Source organism: Copidosoma floridanum, unplaced genomic scaffold (assembly GCF_036245765.1).
Source record: "Copidosoma floridanum isolate Cflo_tuat_1 unplaced genomic scaffold, Cflo_Japanese_pri ptg000033l, whole genome shotgun sequence".
In the NCBI taxonomy this organism is placed as follows: Eukaryota; Metazoa; Arthropoda; class Insecta; order Hymenoptera; family Encyrtidae; genus Copidosoma; species Copidosoma floridanum.
The window spans coordinates 3,197,222-3,218,149 of record NW_028321910.1 but is presented as its reverse complement, the minus strand read 5'-3'; positions in this window follow the sequence as shown (position 1 = coordinate 3,218,149).

The window sequence follows — 20,928 nt, the reverse complement described above, 5'->3', positions numbered from 1 at the left end:
CTCGAGGTTTCTGGGTTAAGTTGAATTGTCTTCTAACGCTAATGAAGTGGCCAAGAACTAAGACTTAAATTCTGGCCACTGGAACAGATTTAATTTTGCTTGGCCTAGTACTAGGACATTTAACCTACGAACACAATGCGTGTAAACTATTTATTAAATTTGTCAAATGGGTTTATACTAATTTCATTAGGTAAATGGATACTCAGATTTCAGAAAGAGATAGAAAACTATTAAACACAGATTCTTCTATAATTGTAAGCGGGAATTCTTCGTATAGACTTACTACGGTGGCCCACTACTGGGACATTCAGCTTAGTGTAAGCATTTACAAAGATAGACGTATTAAAAGTTAAATTTTTTAAACAATTACTCAAGTATAAAAATTAGCATATTGTTGGACAACTAAAGAGATCCATTATACTATATGTGTAATAAAAAATGAATGAACATGTATACAGCAAATAAAGATTTATCATCCAATAACTACACTTCCTACTGTTACTATGTAGTAATTGTTAAATTTAAGGAAATCTCTAGTGTTGCGAAGTGATGGGTGTACTTATATCATAACGTAAGAAACAGTTACACAAATGCAGTTTAGAATACATAAGATACTAGCAGCCCCCCGTCTTGGCTTCACCCAAGACATACTAAATAAAACACCGTAGTGTATTGACATGTAATGTAAAACGTTGTCAGTTAGAAATTTTAAATTTTTTTCTGACACTTCTCAGAAGAAAAATCTTCTTATCAAAAACATATTTGCTCGCAATCCAAACAGTTTATTTGGTGAAATGATATGTTGTAAGAATTTAAAAAAATATAGTTATGCTGAAAAGTATAATCTTTTAGTCGACGAATAATTTTTCTGGAAATGGTAGTAAAAATGTATTTGTTGGCAAGGTACTTCAAACTTGGGTGGCCCTTAAAAGAACCGATGAGTTAAAGGTTAAGTAGTAAACGTGAATACTTATACACGCCCTAAAAAAGGCCATTCTTGATGATAGAAAGCCAGCTGTGGGTAGCTTGACTCTTACCCTTGGAGTCTCTGTGTACGGAGACCGTACATGAGGGAGATACGCCACTAAACGAAGTATATCTCGTCTTCAGGTTGTTTCCCAGATATCTAACCGCTCATTGTTAGTGGGAAAAGTGGGCCTGGAGAATACCTTCTTTGTAGGTATGCCATGCCGTTGGAACGAGCACTAAGGAGTTGGCTGTTGTGGCTGCCCATACTCTTCAGGGCTGTCTTCCCTGGCTTACATTTGTAGTAAAAAATCCTCTGACGGCACCAAGCCTGATTGTGGTACGGCCGCATGACTCTGAAGCAATGCAGCAGGTTGTGCTCTGGCTAGATACGTCTCCGGGTATTCCGCCGGAGACGTCATCGGTTAGAATAAATTTTGTATTGGTGGTACTGGTCAATCCTAGATTCTGGTTCAGGGTGAAAGTAGACCTAGGTCACTTGCCCATGGAAGAAGAGCGTCGTAGACGACTGCAGAAATTTTCGAGACGCTCTGGCCTATTATAGCCACACTCACTTAATTCTGTTGCAGGTAGCTTCAATTTTATGTTGGTGACACCTAGCAGATCCTACTGAACTAAAGTGAAAAGCTGGCGTATTTTTTCCAAATTTTGAGCTTATTTATTGCTATAGTTATTAAATTTTTTAAGATAAAAACCATTCTAAAACCATCTAAGAAGTGTCAAGAATCGATATGCAAAATTTTAGCAAAATCGGTTGAGTAGTTTCAGCGGTTAGCGATTACAACGGTGTCAGCAAATTTGTTTCATACATTAGTAAGATTCTTAAATCCATACGTCTAATAGGTATACAAGCAAATAATAATACATCTTTATTATTGTATCATATAAACAGATAGTGGCACTTTATCCAAGCACTCTTTATATCAACCATACATGCTCATTCTAAATATCAAATATACTAAAGATTTATAATACTAACCAACATAATTTCTTTGTCAAAAAATTCTTTTAACAACTAAATAAAAATGAGAAAAATATTTTCTCTGGGTGCGGATAAAACATCTAACCTCCTGCTTACAAGACAGTTGCTCTACCACTTGAGGTACCGAGAAACCGTATACTTACTTGCACCGTAGAATTGGATAAGTTTACATTCTTAATTTTTAAGCTGTTTTTAATCTAAGCTTAGGGTAGTAGGTATATAACTCTAATGCTTGTAGGTAAGATAGTAATGTAATACGTCTAATAGGTGTACAAGTGAAAATTGATACGTCTTTATCATTGTAGCAAGAGAAAGTATTTGATCTGCACCTGGAAAAGATATTTTCCTCAGTCTTATTTATTACTTAAAAAAATTTCATGAAAAAAATTATGTGGATTAGTATTACAAATCTGTAGTATATAAAATATTAAGAAAGAGCATACACGAATAATATAAAGAGCGCTTGTATAAAAAGTGCCACAATCTATACATGTACATCTCTTCATACAATAATTAAGGTGTATGAACATTTGCTTATAAGCCCATTGAACATATAAAATTTATAACTTATCTACAAGAATAAGAGTGGCTTACCTACTATATCAAGCTAGGGTGGAACGCAGCTGAAAAATGAAGAATAAAAACTTATCTAAAACATATAGTGCCAGTGAATATACGGCTCTACGGTAGCTTAAGTGGTAGAGAAACGTTCTAGTAAACAGTAGGTTGTGTGTATGATTAGCACCCAAGAAAAATATTTTTCTCATTCCTGTATATTTTTTAAAAAAATTTCTTTAAAAAAAAATTATGCGGATTAGTATCATAAATTTTTAGTATAGTAGTGTATAAGTAGTAAGGGTGAGTAATTTCCAGACACCTCTGACGTGACCGTCTGGCGCCGCGCCGGCGCGCACAGTGGGCAAATTCGCATTTTTTTGTATTAAAATTGTAAATCTCGAGACAGGATAGAGATATGACTATGATTTTTTTTTGTCTTATAGGTAATTTGACTAGGTATACAGGAAAGCTATAGGCCATAGCGTTATATTGTTATAAACGATTATAATTTATCATAAACATTGGAAAAATTACTATAAAAAAATTAAATTCTTTATAAAAATCCTATTTTCAATACAATTGTCTCGAAATTTACCACAGGAGGGTTTTTGGGGTTGTTGATCACGATTCTGAGGTTAGTTTTTATAAATTTAGAATGGCCGATTCAATGTGGCGGCTAAAAATCGGCAATTTCATAATAATTGAAATTTAATTGTTAAAGATGTTATTGTTGGGTTTTTGGAGTCTCTGATTAGGAATCTGACGTTAGTTTTTTGGTTGATTTAATAAGGCCGAATTAAAAAATCAGCATATGCTTGTAACGAATGTAAGTGCTAGTGAAAATTTGCTGCTATTCTTAAAAAAGTAAGATAACTTTGAAGTAGAAATAAGCAAGTTTTACTGTACCATTCAGTGTTTCTTATTTTACTTGCATCAGATATATAATCTTATGTGATGAGCTTTCATTGCATGTTGATATGCAAACAGAATATTCTGACAATAAATAATATAATATAAGGACGAAAACTAAATTTTAATTTAGAAAATTGCATAATTTTGTCGGCCTTATTAAATCAACCATTTTTTTCATTACTAGTCTTACCTTGAATTTGGTATAAGTAACTTAAACAATAACAACTTCAACAATTGAATTTAAAGTTATATAATATTCCCGATTTTTGTCCGCCATATTGGATTAGCCATTTCGAATTCACGAAAAAAGTAAACTCAGGCTCGTAATCAGAGACCCCAAAAGCCTAGCACTAACAATTTTAACAATTAAACTCAAATTTTTATAATATTTCCGATTTTTTGCTACCATATTGGATTAGCCATTTTAAATGTACAAAAAAACTAACGTCAGATTCTTAATCAGAGACTCCAAAAACCCAACAATAACATCTTTAACATTTAAATTTCAATTCTTATGAAATTCCCGATTTTTAGCCGCCACATTGAATCGGCCATTCTAAATTTATAAAAACTAACCTCAGAATCGTGATCAACAACCCCAAAAACCCTCCTGTGGTAAATTTCGAGACAATTGTATTGAAAATAGGATTTTTATAAAGAATTTAATTTTTTTATAGTAATTTTTCCAATGTTTATGATAAATTATAATCGTTTATAACAATATAACGCTATGGCCTATAGCTTTCCTGTATACCTAGTCAAATTACCTATAAGACAAAAAAAAATCATAGTCATATCTCTATCCTGTCTCGAGATTTACAATTTTAATACAAAAAAATGCGAATTTGCCCACTGTGCGCGCCGGCGCGGCGCCAGACGGTCACGTCAGAGGTGTCTGGAAATTACTCACCCTTACTACTTATACACTACTATACTAAAAATTTATGATACTAATCCGCATAATTTTTTTTTAAAGAAATTTTTTTAAAAAATATACAGGAATGAGAAAAATATTTTTCTTGGGTGCTAATCATACACACAACCTACTGTTTACTAGAACGTTTCTCTACCACTTAAGCTACCGTAGAGCCGTATATTCACTGGCACTATATGTTTTAGATAAGTTTTTATTCTTCATTTTTCAGCTGCGTTCCACCCTAGCTTGATATAGTAGGTAAGCCACTCTTATTCTTGTAGATAAGTTATAAATTTTATATGTTCAATGGGCTTATAAGCAAATGTTCATACACCTTAATTATTGTATGAAGAGATGTACATGTATAGATTGTGGCACTTTTTATACAAGCGCTCTTTATATTATTCGTGTATGCTCTTTCTTAATATTTTATATACTACAGATTTGTAATACTAATCCACATAATTTTTTTCATGAAATTTTTTTAAGTAATAAATAAGACTGAGGAAAATATCTTTTCCAGGTGCAGATCAAATACTTTCTCTTGCTACAATGATAAAGACGTATCAATTTTCACTTGTACACCTATTAGACGTATTACATTACTATCTTACCTACAAGCATTAGAGTTATATACCTACTACCCTAAGCTTAGATTAAAAACAGCTTAAAAATTAAGAATGTAAACTTATCCAATTCTACGGTGCAAGTAAGTATACGGTTTCTCGGTACCTCAAGTGGTAGAGCAACTGTCTTGTAAGCAGGAGGTTAGATGTTTTATCCGCACCCAGAGAAAATATTTTTCTCATTTTTATTTAGTTGTTAAAAGAATTTTTTGACAAAGAAATTATGTTGGTTAGTATTATAAATCTTTAGTATATTTGATATTTAGAATGAGCATGTATGGTTGATATAAAGAGTGCTTGGATAAAGTGCCACTATCTGTTTATATGATACAATAATAAAGATGTATTATTATTTGCTTGTATACCTATTAGACGTATGGATTTAAGAATCTTACTAATGTATGAAACAAATTTGCTGACACCGTTGTAATCGCTAACCGCTGAAACTACTCAACCGATTTTGCTAAAATTTTGCATATCGATTCTTGACACTTCTTAGATGGTTTTAGAATGGTTTTTATCTTAAAAAATTTAATAACTATAGCAATAAATAAGCTCAAAATTTGGAAAAAATACGCCAGCTTTTCACTTTAGTTCAGTAGGATCTGCTAGGTGTCACCAACATAAAATTGAAGCTACCTGCAACAGAATTAAGTGAGTGTGGCTATAATAGGCCAGAGCGTCTCGAAAATTTCTGCAGTCGTCTACGACGCTCTTCTTCCATGGGCAAGTGACCTAGGTCTACTTTCACCCTGAACCAGAATCTAGGATTGACCAGTACCACCAATACAAAATTTATTCTAACCGATGACGTCTCCGGCGGAATACCCGGAGACGTATCTAGCCAGAGCACAACCTGCTGCATTGCTTCAGAGTCATGCGGCCGTACCACAATCAGGCTTGGTGCCGTCAGAGGATTTTTTACTACAAATGTAAGCCAGGGAAGACAGCCCTGAAGAGTATGGGCAGCCACAACAGCCAACTCCTTAGTGCTCGTTCCAACGGCATGGCATACCTACAAAGAAGGTATTCTCCAGGCCCACTTTTCCCACTAACAATGAGCGGTTAGATATCTGGGAAACAACCTGAAGACGAGATATACTTCGTTTAGTGGCGTATCTCCCTCATGTACGGTCTCCGTACACAGAGACTCCAAGGGTAAGAGTCAAGCTACCCACAGCTGGCTTTCTATCATCAAGAATGGCCTTTTTTAGGGCGTGTATAAGTATTCACGTTTACTACTTAACCTTTAACTCATCGGTTCTTTTAAGGGCCACCCAAGTTTGAAGTACCTTGCCAACAAATACATTTTTACTACCATTTCCAGAAAAATTATTCGTCGACTAAAAGATTATACTTTTCAGCATAACTATATTTTTTTAAATTCTTACAACATATCATTTCACCAAATAAACTGTTTGGATTGCGAGCAAATATGTTTTTGATAAGAAGATTTTTCTTCTGAGAAGTGTCAGAAAAAAATTTAAAATTTCTAACTGACAACGTTTTACATTACATGTCAATACACTACGGTGTTTTATTTAGTATGTCTTGGGTGAAGCCAAGACGGGGGGCTGCTAGTATCTTATGTATTCTAAACTGCATTTGTGTAACTGTTTCTTACGTTATGATATAAGTACACCCATCACTTCGCAACACTAGAGATTTCCTTAAATTTAACAATTACTACATAGTAACAGTAGGAAGTGTAGTTATTGGATGATAAATCTTTATTTGCTGTATACATGTTCATTCATTTTTTATTACACATATAGTATAATGGATCTCTTTAGTTGTCCAACAATATGCTAATTTTTATACTTGAGTAATTGTTTAAAAAATTTAACTTTTAATACGTCTATCTTTGTAAATGCTTACACTAAGCTGAATGTCCCAGTAGTGGGCCACCGTAGTAAGTCTATACGAAGAATTCCCGCTTACAATTATAGAAGAATCTGTGTTTAATAGTTTTCTATCTCTTTCTGAAATCTGAGTATCCATTTACCTAATGAAATTAGTATAAACCCATTTGACAAATTTAATAAATAGTTTACACGCATTGTGTTCGTAGGTTAAATGTCCTAGTACTAGGCCAAGCAAAATTAAATCTGTTCCAGTGGCCAGAATTTAAGTCTTAGTTCTTGGCCACTTCATTAGCGTTAGAAGACAATTCAACTTAACCCAGAAACCTCGAGACACGTGTGTCGTTTTTTAGCTCGATAGTAATGAAAAAAAAGTTTGGCTGAGATTGATTGCTCTAAAATGGAAAAAACAGTACTTTAAGGTGTGGTACGGTCACAATGAAAAAGTTCGGGATGGAATTTTCAAAATTTATAGTGCCTTTATGACTCATGGACGTATTGAAATAACTTGTCTACCCATACTTAATTTACTAGCCTTAAATGCGATTAAAAAACTGAAGTTTGTGTACCTACACACGTACACCGACTGGTTGTTTTATGGGGGGTCGGAATGGAATAAAAATGTTTGTACGCACGAAATACGCAAATAGAAGAGCTTGGCTATTCGAGACAGAACAACTTCTTGTACTACTGTCGTGAGAATTTGATTATTTGAGTCCTACACATTGAAAATTGACCATCGGTTAGCATTTCTAATCCAAAAAGTTATTAGTTTGAACTAATTTTTGTGAAAACCGTTATTATGGTGTTAATATGCAGACAAAATGTATACACTGAAAACTCACTCATTTTTGTTAATTTTTGGTGGGACTAAGGTAGAAATCCTATCCTCAATAGCTAAAGTATATAATGCTTATCCACCCAAGTGGCAAATAGGCCTTATTTTTTACCGGTGAAAGTTTTTATAAGTGAAATTGAGTTGTGGACATGGGTTGAAATAGGAAATTTGACTCTAAATAATCAATTATCTCAATGAAAAAATTAATATATCGGTATTAGACGGTATGTCAACTAAAGTTGGCAACATTTAACACAATGTCACGTTTTAAAGTTTTGGATTCCATTATGGCATGGGAGCTTGACTACCGGACACAATCTGAGAAAATTACGGCAGAATCACCCAAACACAGATTAACGTTGAATAAAATAAAACAGTTTCAACTCTATTATGCTTACCTGAAGACCACTGAAAAATCAATAATTGAAAAGCAAGTCGAAATTATACAAAATTCAATAGACGAATTTAGTGTTTCTAAAAACTGTTTTACAAAAAAAACTCTTCAAGATAAACTAAGCTCAAGATTTTACAACAGATGCAGTGAAAAATAGAATGCATAAAAACGAAATAATGACTGATTTTTTGTGAAAGAGCAAGACTGGTTAAATATCGAAATAGATTTTACGTTAACCAGCCACCCACGTAAGTTTTATTTAGTCTTTTAATATTATAACCATTCATTCGCTAATTAATACCCAGTTCTGATAGTAGTAAAAGACAGAAAACAGAGTCTCTTCGTAGTTTCAATAGTGTAAATGCGTTAACGCCTGCAGTATTGATTGCCCTACGTCCTGATGGAAATAACGCTGCTGCAAAACTGTTAAAAAAAACCACAGATGGTACTTAAAATCATGCAAAAAATATTTTAAATTTATGGAAAAACTCACACAATAATATTGCTCAGTATACACCTAAAGTTAACTTTTATAATTAAAACCGCTTCAATGATCGACAATACGAAGCCATACTTTAAAATACAAAAGCATAAAGTTATGATATCTATCAAACTTACAAAAACATTATAAAAGCTAAAAAAGCTGCTTATCCAGCTGATATTCATATAACGCGAAAAACTTCTCGATTGTCGTTGCAGTTTTTGTTGAACAATACTTGCAGTAGGATACTTTAAAGTCTTTCGATTTCTCATGCAGAGCACGAAAATAAGAACTTGTTAATATTGAAATATAGATCTGATAAGAGTTCTGGACACTCCCCGTATAAGTAATCTTGGCACAGATTCACCTCGAGTGACGAAAGTTTATTTCTTACATCGATTGTTGTATTGCAATTTATTAATGTAGACACTGGTGTTGTAGTGCGGGATAACCCATGGCCATGCTCTACAAGATTTTTTCGACCTGTAAGAAGAAGAATAACAAATGATTAAATTTTCCAATAGTACTTACAATGCAGGAGCAGTAACTCTTTATACTACACAATTTTTTATTCCTTGCAATCAATACTTACACCTTGTGTGACATAGTTTGGTTACAACTGAGGACTGCAAGTGCAAAGAAGCTGTTGTGTTTAAACTCTGTTTTATGATACCAAACATAAGTATGTGCTTTACTATGTACACACACTCGCCGTTTTCATACAGTCAGACGTTTGTTTTGAATAATTCTATTACGTTGTTCGTTAAATTCAATAAAAGAATATTATTTTACTATGTCTACCTCAAACTCGTTTACGGTTTATTTTGGCACCTGTTTTTACCCTTCCAGCTAATGGTGGTGCTAGAGGTGATGCTACCAAGGCGAATAGTTGCAGCCTTTTAACTTGTGCGCGTGTTTGTTACATTGACTACATAATTAACATTATGTTAAGCATGGATGACAACAAGCACAATAATATAGCTACAGCAGAATTGCAAATACATCACAATACAACTGTGAAAGATTGTTTTGTATTGTTTCGGATTAATCGAGCACACAGTTTGAAGTGGAATATATCAAAGTTATTTTTCGCCCCGTATGTGTAGAAAAATATAAAAAATGCGTTCAAATTTAAAGTGACAAGTGTAGTCATAATAAAAAAAGTTGTTTTGTTTTTCAAAAATAAGTGTGTGTTCTTGGTATAGAAAAAATGTTGAATCTGTAAGGAAAACATTCGTTGTTTTAATAGAATAAAGTTTGCGTTTTTAAAAATAAACACCTTGTGCCTTTATTTCTCGTCTTTTGGTGTGCAGTAGTTTTCTTGGCTACATTTTTTGGTGCATCAGCTGGGAAAAAAGAACCTGTGAGTCACGCAAAAGAAGCAGAGATGAAGAGAAAAACAGAGTCGCCATTGAGAATTCGTCGCAAGAAATCTTGATTTCCTCCCACAAGAATGAAGGAGTCAACTGCGTTCCTCAGAACGTCGACACACTGATTTTCTGCACGGAATGGACAAAAAGCTTTCATCTTGTTGGCGCAGTTGCACAGACTTGAGGGTCAAACGCCGTTCCCGTAAACTTGACTTCTCGATTCTGCTAAGCGGCATTGTGTTCGCGCACGTTGTAACCTGGACTTCCGGGTCCTATAGAGCAGTGTTGGCTTCAAGATGGCGAAAAGTGGTCCCCCCACCACTCTCCCGTCTAAGAAGAGTGGTGGGGGGACTGCTTTTTGGTCGCGGCTGCGAGACAGCCACAAGCGTCGTCTGCTACGACAACGGTTCTCAAATTGCAGCTCTGCACGATTATATATATGCACATATATATTGTGTCGCCGAATGCATGCATATACATATATTATAGTCTCGGGTACTTGACTGATGTATTTTGTCAGCTGATCGTTGCATAAGTGTCCAGTGCTGTCCTGTGCCAGTGCTGATAACGAAGAAACTTCGACTCCTTTTTTTTACATCTTGGTCGAGCTGACAAGTCTGGCCTTTCTCACCAAGTCAAACGATGAGGTGAGCAAAGATACTACTGTTAGTGCTAGCAGTTTAACAAGTATAGCTGCTAAGCAGATCTGACAAGTAAACTGCAAATTTCAGTTATAAGCCCAACAGTGTTTGGTGAGTTGCAGTGCTTGTTTTTTTATTCTCTTTTTGTATATTTTTTTGTCTCTTTTAAATTTGTATATAAATCAAGCAGGACTTTAACGTGGGATTACTAACAAATGAGTGATTCCCACAAGTTTCCAGTCACAAAGTTGTGATTTACTTTTCCTGCAATCAAATCAACCAAAACGAAAAAAGAACCTGATCAAGAGGCAAGAGGTTAAAATTTAAATTATTGGTTTTATCATGGCACAATTTTGAAAGATAATAAGAAAAATCAGGGGTTGATGAAGTTTGACAAGAAAATGTACCTGAATCTCTGAAATCATCCAATGGCTGTGAATCTCCAGTTGCTCCAGAGGCTGTAGTAAAGAGATTTTTAATAATTATTGTTCACAAAGGAGGTACAGAGAAAAGTCACTCAACACTCTCATGAAAACTTGGTGCCGTGTGATGCTAATAGCACAGTTAATAAAAATGAAGTTCAGACTTGCTCAAAGTTAACAAGTGCGCAGCTCATCATATTCCAAACATATAGTACAGTTGTGGTAGATGGTTTTTACAATTATTCAAATGAAGTAAATTATAAAAGTTAAGAAATTTCATAAAGCTGTAGATGTGACCTGGTCACCTCCAGTCCAGCAGCCCACCAACTTTCCAATTTTGCTGGCTGCAGTAACAGTTGCTCAGCAGTTGGATATCAGTTTTAGTATTGTAATGCCAGTTTGGATTTGTATTCTCTCAACCTGGAGGAGCCAGGCTGTATGATACGCACATCAAGATCAGTGTTCCCAGTGATCAAAGGTTTTGTCTTTTTTTTTTTCCATGTGTACCTAAAATATTCGTAGTGTTGAGAAATTTAGTATGATAATTATAATTATCATCAAGATTTTACAAAATAATTTGGAAAGCTGGCGGAACGAATCCAGCTGGCATTATTGTGAGTTGCTATGATTGTGGAAAAATAGTGATTCACTTAGCTGACAAGATGTTTGAGAACGACAGCAACTGTTTGATTAGCAGTCCCGACAAACACAAAGGTCCTGTGAGAGCACTGGACTTTAATCCATTTCAGTCTCATTTTTTAGCTACTGGTGCGACAGATATTGACATTTATACTTTGTATATTAATTGGACAAAAGAGCCTATGTCTCCTAGTTCCAAAAAAATTTACCACCTAAAGATGTACTAGATGAATCATGAAATACACGAGGTACGTTACTTAGCAACATTTTTTTTTTACACATTCATAATTGACATTAGAGCATTTTGTTGTTTACAGTGCAACACATTCTTGCTTAAACATTTTTACAGCGTTGTGTCATTTGAAGAAGAATTAAGCCATGGTAATACTCACTGATGCCAATTCAAGAGCCTCTATAAGTATAATCATCAGGTATTTTAACATAATAATTCTTCATCATTATTGAAATATAAGTGAGATGGAAATCAGTACACTGACATCCTTATATATAGTCACACAGCTGTCTCTTGCTTCAGGAGAGGATTAAAATCCAATTATTGAACTGTGGGATTTGAGATTTGCAACAACACCGTAAAAACATTCCAAAACCATCGAAGAAAAGTAATATCAATTGCCTAAAATCCTTATTATTCTGATCTCCTCAGTTATGCAAAAGACAATAGAATTGTCTCTTGGAATCCTAATTTCGATTTTTTAGTACGTAGCAGTTAAATTTTTCTCGCAACTCTGTTTTTTTATTGTGTGATGCTTATTTTTTATGACAAATCTTATTTTAGGGTGGTGATATTGTTGGCTAATTGGCTCAAACAAATCATGGAAACTTAAATGTGTCTTGGTGTCCTAGATGAGCTTGCTTGGTTGTGAGTACTACTTCATATGGCCAGGCAATAGTATACTCTCTGTAAGGTGGAGTTGACCATTGATCTGCTGAAACGTTGAATAAAATGTTGATTTATTTCCTGGCATGGACCCATTCCCACAAATCTCACCGATGATGCAAACAGAAGTATATTATGAAAATAATGCTGTAGAGTCCCCAGTCTCTGGTTTAATGGTAGCTAACTATGCGAATAATACCATAGTTGAAGTTATACCTTTTATTTAACTCACAATGAGAGTTGGAAACAAAAATAAATTAGTACCCGAACCAAATAATATACTAATTAAGTCAGACTATACACCTGAAATTCATGATCAAACTGATAAATTCCAACCACTCCAATAATTGTAATTAAAAACGCTTCCAAGTACTGTTCTCGTAATTTATGTAGCTCTACTGAAAAAAGTAAGCATTTGCAATTGACCAAATTGTTTAAAGAGATACTACTTTTAAAAATTTAAGTATTAGTTACATTTCAACATTTTTACAAATTAAAGCTAATTTTTTTTTAGAAATAACAAACATTTTATTACACCTGGATCTGTCCTTACTCTTATTTTCCATTATTCTTTTTTCACGATATTCTCTATTGGATTAAATTTTTCTTTGAGCTCATCAATAGAGGAAACATAAATCAAACATAACGTTAAATATCAAAAGAAAATTGCAAAATCTACACCTATAGAAATGATGTAAAGTCAAAGACAAGATTGTTTAAAGAGTAAATAAAAAATAGAGAGGTAAATGTAGAGATGATTAAGAGGTTGAGTCGAGTTATTAAATTGTATATTCGTTTATTTATTATAAATCAGTTATTAATCAATTTTTTTTTTTTTTTTTTTTTTTTTTTTTTTTTCTATTCAATGATTTTAATTTAGTAAACGATTTTTTTTTCGTCACATTTTTCACACTAAATCTTTCTCTTAAAATTGCACCTGATAATGAATATGCAAAAGTTGGACTCAACAATAGCTTATTAAAAAATCAGGTAACTGTTAAATGAATATTATGTATACACTGGGTAAGATTTGCTTAAGATTTACATAAATACATTAATATAAAATTACAAGAACGTTCTAAATAATAATTAAATTATTTACTGGGAAAGAAAGCGCCAGTTAAAAAAGCCTTGCTGTTTCGGAGATTTTAACAGTAAGTAGAATAATTCTTATGTAAGCAAGCGGTGGTGATAACTAGCCCAGTTATTTATTTATTCATTTAATGAATAAATTATTCCTTCGGCGAGCAAGTGACGGTGATAAGTAGCTTTATCATTCATTAATTTACTTAATAAATATATTATTTCATTAGCAAGCAAACCACGGCAGTAAGATATTCAGCAATTTATTAGTTTATTTGATGGATTAACTTTTTCTTTGACAAGCAAGCGACTACAACAAGTAGCTCAGCTTTTTGATGGATTATTGAGTTAATAAATTTATTCCTTGGTAAGCAAGTAGTGGCAATAAGTAAATTAGCTGTAAATTAGTTTATTTCATAAATTTATAACTTCTTTGGTGAGCAAGCGATGGCAGTTCGTAGCTCAGCTATTTATCAGTTCAGTTAAGAAATAAATTATTTAGTTTGGGAGCGAGAAATGCCAATAACAAGCTCAGCTATTTCTAAGTTTAATGAATAAATTATTTTATAGCTGAGCAAGCGAAAGCGAAGAGTAGCTCAGCTATTTATTACTTTTTTAAATGAATTAATTCTTTATTTGGCGAGTAAGTGACGGCGATAAGTGGCTTTACCATTTAATCATTTACTTAATAAATATATTATTTCATTGGCAAGCAAACCACGGCAGTAAGAAATTCAGCGATTTATTAGTTAATATGATAGATAAACTATTTCTTTGGCGAGCAAGCCGTGGCAATAAGTCGCTTAGCTATTTATTAGTTTATGCAATAACTCAGATGATTCTTTGGCAGGCAAGCGATGGCAAGAAAAAGCTTAGCATTTTAAAAGTTTATTAAATAGATAAAATATTTATTTGATCAGCAAGAGACGGCAAAAAGTAGCTTAGCTACTTATTAATGTATCAAATAGATAAAATAGAATCTAAAAATAGATATATTTCTGTAGTGGGAATGCGACGTTAATGACAAGCTTAGCTTTTCATTAATTAATTTATTAAATAAATTATTTTTCTAGCAAGGAAGCAGCTGCAAACAAAAAGCTGAGCTTATCATTGTTTTGTTTGGAAACTTCATTTTTTCTTCGGTGAGCGAGTGACGGCAACTACTTGATTAGCTATTAATGAATTTATTCATTAAATAAAGAATTTTTTTTGCAAAAAAGCGACGGCAATGAGTAACTCTGATTTTTAATAGATCATTTAATAAATACAATACTTCTTTGGCCAGCAAACGGTAGCAATAAATAGCTCAGCTTTTTATGAATTCCTTTTAATGTTAAAATTGTTTTTCAGCAAGCAATCGTCAGTGGTAAATAGCCCATCTTTTTATTAATTCATGCAATGAATAAATTATTATTTCTTAGGCGAGTGAAAGTGGTGGCAATATGTAAATTAGTTATATAATAGTTTATTCGTCAAATGAATTATTTTTATGGTAAGCAAGTGTCGGTAATGAGAAATTCAGCAATTTATTTGGGAAGAAAAATCGGGATTTACCTGGTGCGTATTCGATCAAGGAATCACGAGTCAGCCAATAACGCTACGCTTATGATGCTTTTTTACTACTAGCCTATAGATAAACTTTTTTTTTGACAAGCAAGTGACGAAAACGAGTAGCTCAGCTTTTTGATAGATTATTGAGTTAATAAATTTATTCTTTGGTGAGCAAGTAGTGGCAATAAGTAAATTAGCTGTTAATTAGTTTATTATATTAATTGATAACTTCTTTCGCGAGCAAGCGATGGCAGTTCATAGCTCAGCTATTCATCAGTTCAGTTACGAAATAAATTATTTATTTTGGGAGCGAGTGACGCCAATAAAAAGCCCAGCTTTTGATGAGTTTATTTGATAAATAATTTTTGGCAAGAAAATGATGGAAATAAGAAGCTTAGCTATTTGTTAGTTCATTTTATAATCAAATTAATTTTTCGGTGAGCAAGTGACGGCAACGAGTAGCTCAGGTTTTTATTAGATTATTTAGTAAATAAAATTATTCCTTGGCGAGCAAGTGGTAGCAGTAAGTAGCTCAGATTCTTATTACATTATTTGATAAATGGATTATTAATTTGATGAGCAACTGTCAGCAACTAGTAGCTTACCTTACTTTTCGTTTGTTGAATGGACAAATTATTTTTTTTGTGAGCAAGTGGCGACAATAAGCAGCTCGGCTATTTAATTGTTTGTTCAATTAATAAGATATTTTCTTGGCGAGAAACTGACAGCAAGGAACAGTTTCGCTTTTTTTCAGTTTATTCAATACTTAAATTATTTATTTTGCGAGCAAGTGCCTATGTTACTATTTTATCTATAAATGATACATTAAAACTGTAATGTTGTTTAGCAGCAATGTTTGATTGCCTACTGGCACTTGGTTTTTTACAATACTGAGAATCGATTAGATTCTGCTTGCTGATACTTGCTTTGCCAGAGATATAATTAATTTTTCTTTCTTTTATGTTTTACCTGGTTAAGTACCGTGACAGTCTAAGCATCGAATCCAGGCTAATCTCTACCTGTATCACTAATACTGTTTCGCATTCACCCAAGCTCGAAGACCTGTTCAACAAGGAAAAAACTCAACAAGAAAATTATTTTGACATAAAATTTCACGGAAAAACCTCTCCTAAAACAGACCGTAATTCATAGAAACCTTTTCCAGTCAAGAAAGTTACTCCAAAAATCTGTACTAATAGGAAATTGAACCCAAGACCCCTAGAACAGCATTAAATCCATAACGAGCACGATTACCACCGAGCCAAGGAAAAACAGTTAAATTTTTTTAAATAGAATGAAAAGTGGGTGATTGACTTAATGCCAACGCATGCTCAAAAACAAATAACTTATTTAATTAATGAACTAATAAAAAAGTGAGGTAATCTTTGCTGTCACCTAATCATCATAAAAACAAGTTCTTTATTAAATAAACTGGTAAATATCATAGATTGTCCATGATGGGAACTGAAAAACAGCTATGCAACTTTTTGCCGTTACTCTCTCAGCAAAGTAAAAATTGATTTGTTGTATAAACTAATAAATAGCTGAGCTACTAATTGCCGTTCCTTGTTAGCTATTGAGATAATTAATTTATTAAATAAATGAAAAAAAGCTTATTAACTTATTGCCGTTACCTGATCGCCAAATAAATTATTAAATTATCGAATTTATAAATAAATAGCTGAGCTATTCATTGCCACTGCTTGGTCACTAAAGAAATGATTCATTTCTTAAATAAACTTATAAATAGCTAGGCTATTCATTGCTATCACTCGGTCGCCAAAAGAAGAATTTACTTAATAAATAAATAATTAAATAGCTGAGTTACTCCTTGCCAATGCTTGCTTGCCGACCAAAAAAAATTATTAATTAAAAAAATTATCAGCTGAGCATATTATTGGCACCTCTTGCGCCCTAAATAAATAATTAATTTATTTATTAACTGAACTGATTAATAAATAGGCTACATTTTGATGCTACTTGCTCACCAGAGAATCATATTTACTTATTAAACTAATAAATAGCTAATTTACTTATTGCCACCGCTTTTGCTTGCCAAAAAAATAATTTATTTATCAAATAAAATAATAAATAGCTAAGCAACGCGTTGCCACCACTTGCTCGCAGAAGAAATAATTTAAGTATTTAATGAACTGAAAAAAAGCGAAACTGTTCCTTGCTGTCAGTTTCTCGCCAAGAAAATATCTTATTAATCGAATAAACTAATAAAGAGCTGAAATACTTATTTCTGTCGGCTGATAACCAAAAAGATTTCATTTATTAAATAATGTATTAAAAAGCTGGGTTACTTTTTGCCGTCTCTTGCTGATCAAATAAATATTTTAACTATTAGATAAACTTATAAATTGCTAAGTTTATTCTTGCCATCGCTTGCCTGCCGAAGAATCATCTTAGTTAATATATAAACTAATAAATAACTGAGCTATTAATAGCGACGGCTTGCTCACCAAAGGAATAGTTTATTGTTAAAATAAATTTATACACAGCTAAGTTACTTATTGTCATCACTTTCTTGCCAAAAATAAATATTGTTTATCAAATAAACTCATCAATAGCTAAAATTTTTATTGGCATCACTCGCTCCAAAAATAAATAATTTATTTACAAACTCAACTGATTTATAGCTTAGTTACTTACTGCCATTGCTTGCTCGCCAAAGAAGTTACATATTTATTAAATGAACTAATTAATAGATAATTGCCTTATGGCCACTGCCTGTTCACCAAAGAATGAATTTATCTATTACACTAATAAATAGCTAAGCTTCTTATTTCCATCATTTTCTTGCCAAAAATTATTTATCAAATAAACTCATCAAAAGCTGGGCTTTTTATTGGCGTCACTCGCTCCCAAAATAAATAATTTATTTCGTAACTGAACTGATGAATAGCTGAGCTATGAACTGCCATCGCTTGCTCGCGAAAGAAGTTATCAATTAATATAATAAACTAATTAACAGCTAATTTACTTATTGCCACTACTTGCTCACCAAAGAATAAATTTATTAACTCAATAATCTATCAAAAAGCTGAGCTACTCGTTTTCGTCACTTGCTTGTCAAAAAAAAAGTTTATCTATAGGCTAGTAGTAAAAAAGCATCATAAGCGTAGCGTTATTGGCTGACTCGTGATTCCTTGATCGAATACGCACCAGGTAAATCCCGATTTTTCTTCCCAAATAAATTGCTGAATTTCTCATTACCGACACTTGCTTACCATAAAAATAATTCATTTGACGAATAAACTATTATATAACTAATTTACATATTGCCACCACTTTCACTCGCCTAAGAAATAATAATTTATTCATTGCATGAATTAATAAAAAGATGGGCTATTTACCACTGACGATTGCTTGCTGAAAAACAATTTTAACATTAAAAGGAATTCATAAAAAGCTGAGCTATTTATTGCTACCGTTTGCTGGCCAAAGAAGTATTGTATTTATTAAATGATCTATTGAAAATCAGAGTTACTCATTGCCGTCGCTTTTTTGCAAAAAAATTTTTTTTTTAATAAATAAATTCATAAATAGCTAATCAAGTAGTTGCCGTCACTCGCTCACCGAAGAAAAAATGAAGTTTCCAAACACAACAATGATAAGCTCAGCTTTTTGTTTGCAGCTGCTTGCTTGCTAGAAAAATAATTCATTTAATAAATTAATTAATGAAAAGCTGAGCTTGTCATTAACGTCGCATTCCCACTATAGAAATATATCTATTTTTAGATTTTATTTTATCTATTCGATACATTAATAAGTAGCTAAGCTACTTTTTGCCGTCTCTTGCTGATCAAATAAATATTTTATCTATTTAATAAACTTTTAAAATGCTAAGCTTTTTCTTGCCATCGCTTGCCTGCCAAAGAATCATCTGAGTTATTGCATAAACTAATAAATAGCTAAGCGACTTATTGCCACGGCTTGCTCGCCAAAGAAATAGTTTATCTATCATATTAACTAATAAATCGCTGAATTTCTTACTGCCGTGGTTTGCTTGCCAATGAAATAATATATTTATTAAGTAAATGATTAAATGGTAAAGCCACTTATCGCCGTCACTTACTCGCCAAAGAAAGAATTAATTCATTTAAAAAGTAATAAATAGCTGAGCTACTCTTCGCTTTCGCTTGCTCAGCTATAAAATAATTTATTCATTAAACTTAGAAATAGCTGGGCTTGTTATTGGCATTTCTCGCTCCCCAACTGAATAATTTATTTCTTAACTTAACTGATGAATAGCTGAGCTATTAACTGCCATCGCTTGCTCACCAAAGAAGTTATAAATTTATGAAATAAACTAATTTACAGCTAATTTACTTATTGCCACTACTTGCTTACCAAGGAATAAATTTATTAACTCAATAATCCATCAAAAAGCTGAGCTACTTGTTGTTGTCGCTTGCTTGTCAAAGAAAAAGTTAATCCATCAAATAAACTAATAAATTGCTGAATATCTTACTGCCGTGGTTTGCTTGCTAATGAAATAATATATTTATTAAGTAAATTAATGAATGATAAAGCTACTTATCACCGTCACTTGCTCGCCGAAGGAATAATTTATTCATTAAATGAATAAATAAATAACTGGGCTAGTTATCACCACCGCTTGCTTACATAAGAATTATTCTACTTACTGTTAAAATCTCCGAAACAGCAAGGCTTTTTTAACTGGCGCTTTCTTTCCCAGTAAATAATTTAATTATTATTTAGAACGTTCTTGTAATTTTATATTAATGTATTTATGTAAATCTTGAGCAAATCTTACCCAGTGTATACATAATATTCATTTAACAGTTACCTGATTTTTTATTAAGCTATTGTTGAGTCTAACTTTTGCATATTCATTATCAGGTGCAATTTTAAGAGAAAGATTTAGTGTGAAAAATGTGACGAAAAAAAAATCGTTTACTAAATTAAAATCATTGAATAGAAAAAAAAAAAAAAAAAAAAAAAAAAAAAAAAAATTGATTAATAACTGATTTATAATAAATAAACGAATATACAATTTAATAACTCGACTAAACCTCTTATTCATCTCTACATTTACCTCTCTATTTTTTATTTACTCTTTAAACAATCTTGTCTTTGACTTTACATCATTTCTATAGGTGTAGATTTTGCAATTTTCTTTTGATATTTAACGTTATGTTTGATTAATGTTTTCTCTATTGATGAGCTCAAAGAAAAATTTAATCCAATAGAGAATATCGTGAAAAAAGGATAATGGAAAATAAGAGTAAGGACAGATCCAGGTGTAATAAAATGTTTGTTATTTCTAAAAAAAAATTAGCTTTAATTTGTAAAAATGTTGAAATGTAACTAATACTTAAATTTTTAAAAGTAGTATCTCTTTAAACAATTTGGTCAATTGCAAATGCTTACTTTTTTCAGTAGAGCTACATAAATTACGAGAACAGTACTTGGAAGCGTTTTTAATTACAATTATTGGAGTGGTTGGAATTTATCAGTTTGATCATGAATTTCAGGTGTATAGTCTGACTTAATTAGTATATTATTTGGTTCGGGTACTAATTTATTTTTGTTTCCAACTCTCATTGTAAGTTGAATAAAAGGTATAACTTCAACTATGGTATTATTCGCATAGTTAGCTACCATTAAACCAGAGACTGGGGACTCTACAGCATTATTTTCATAATATACTTCTGTTTGCATCATCGGTGAGATTTGTGGGAATGGGTCCATGCCAGGAAATAAATCAACATTTTATTCAACGTTTCAGCAGATCA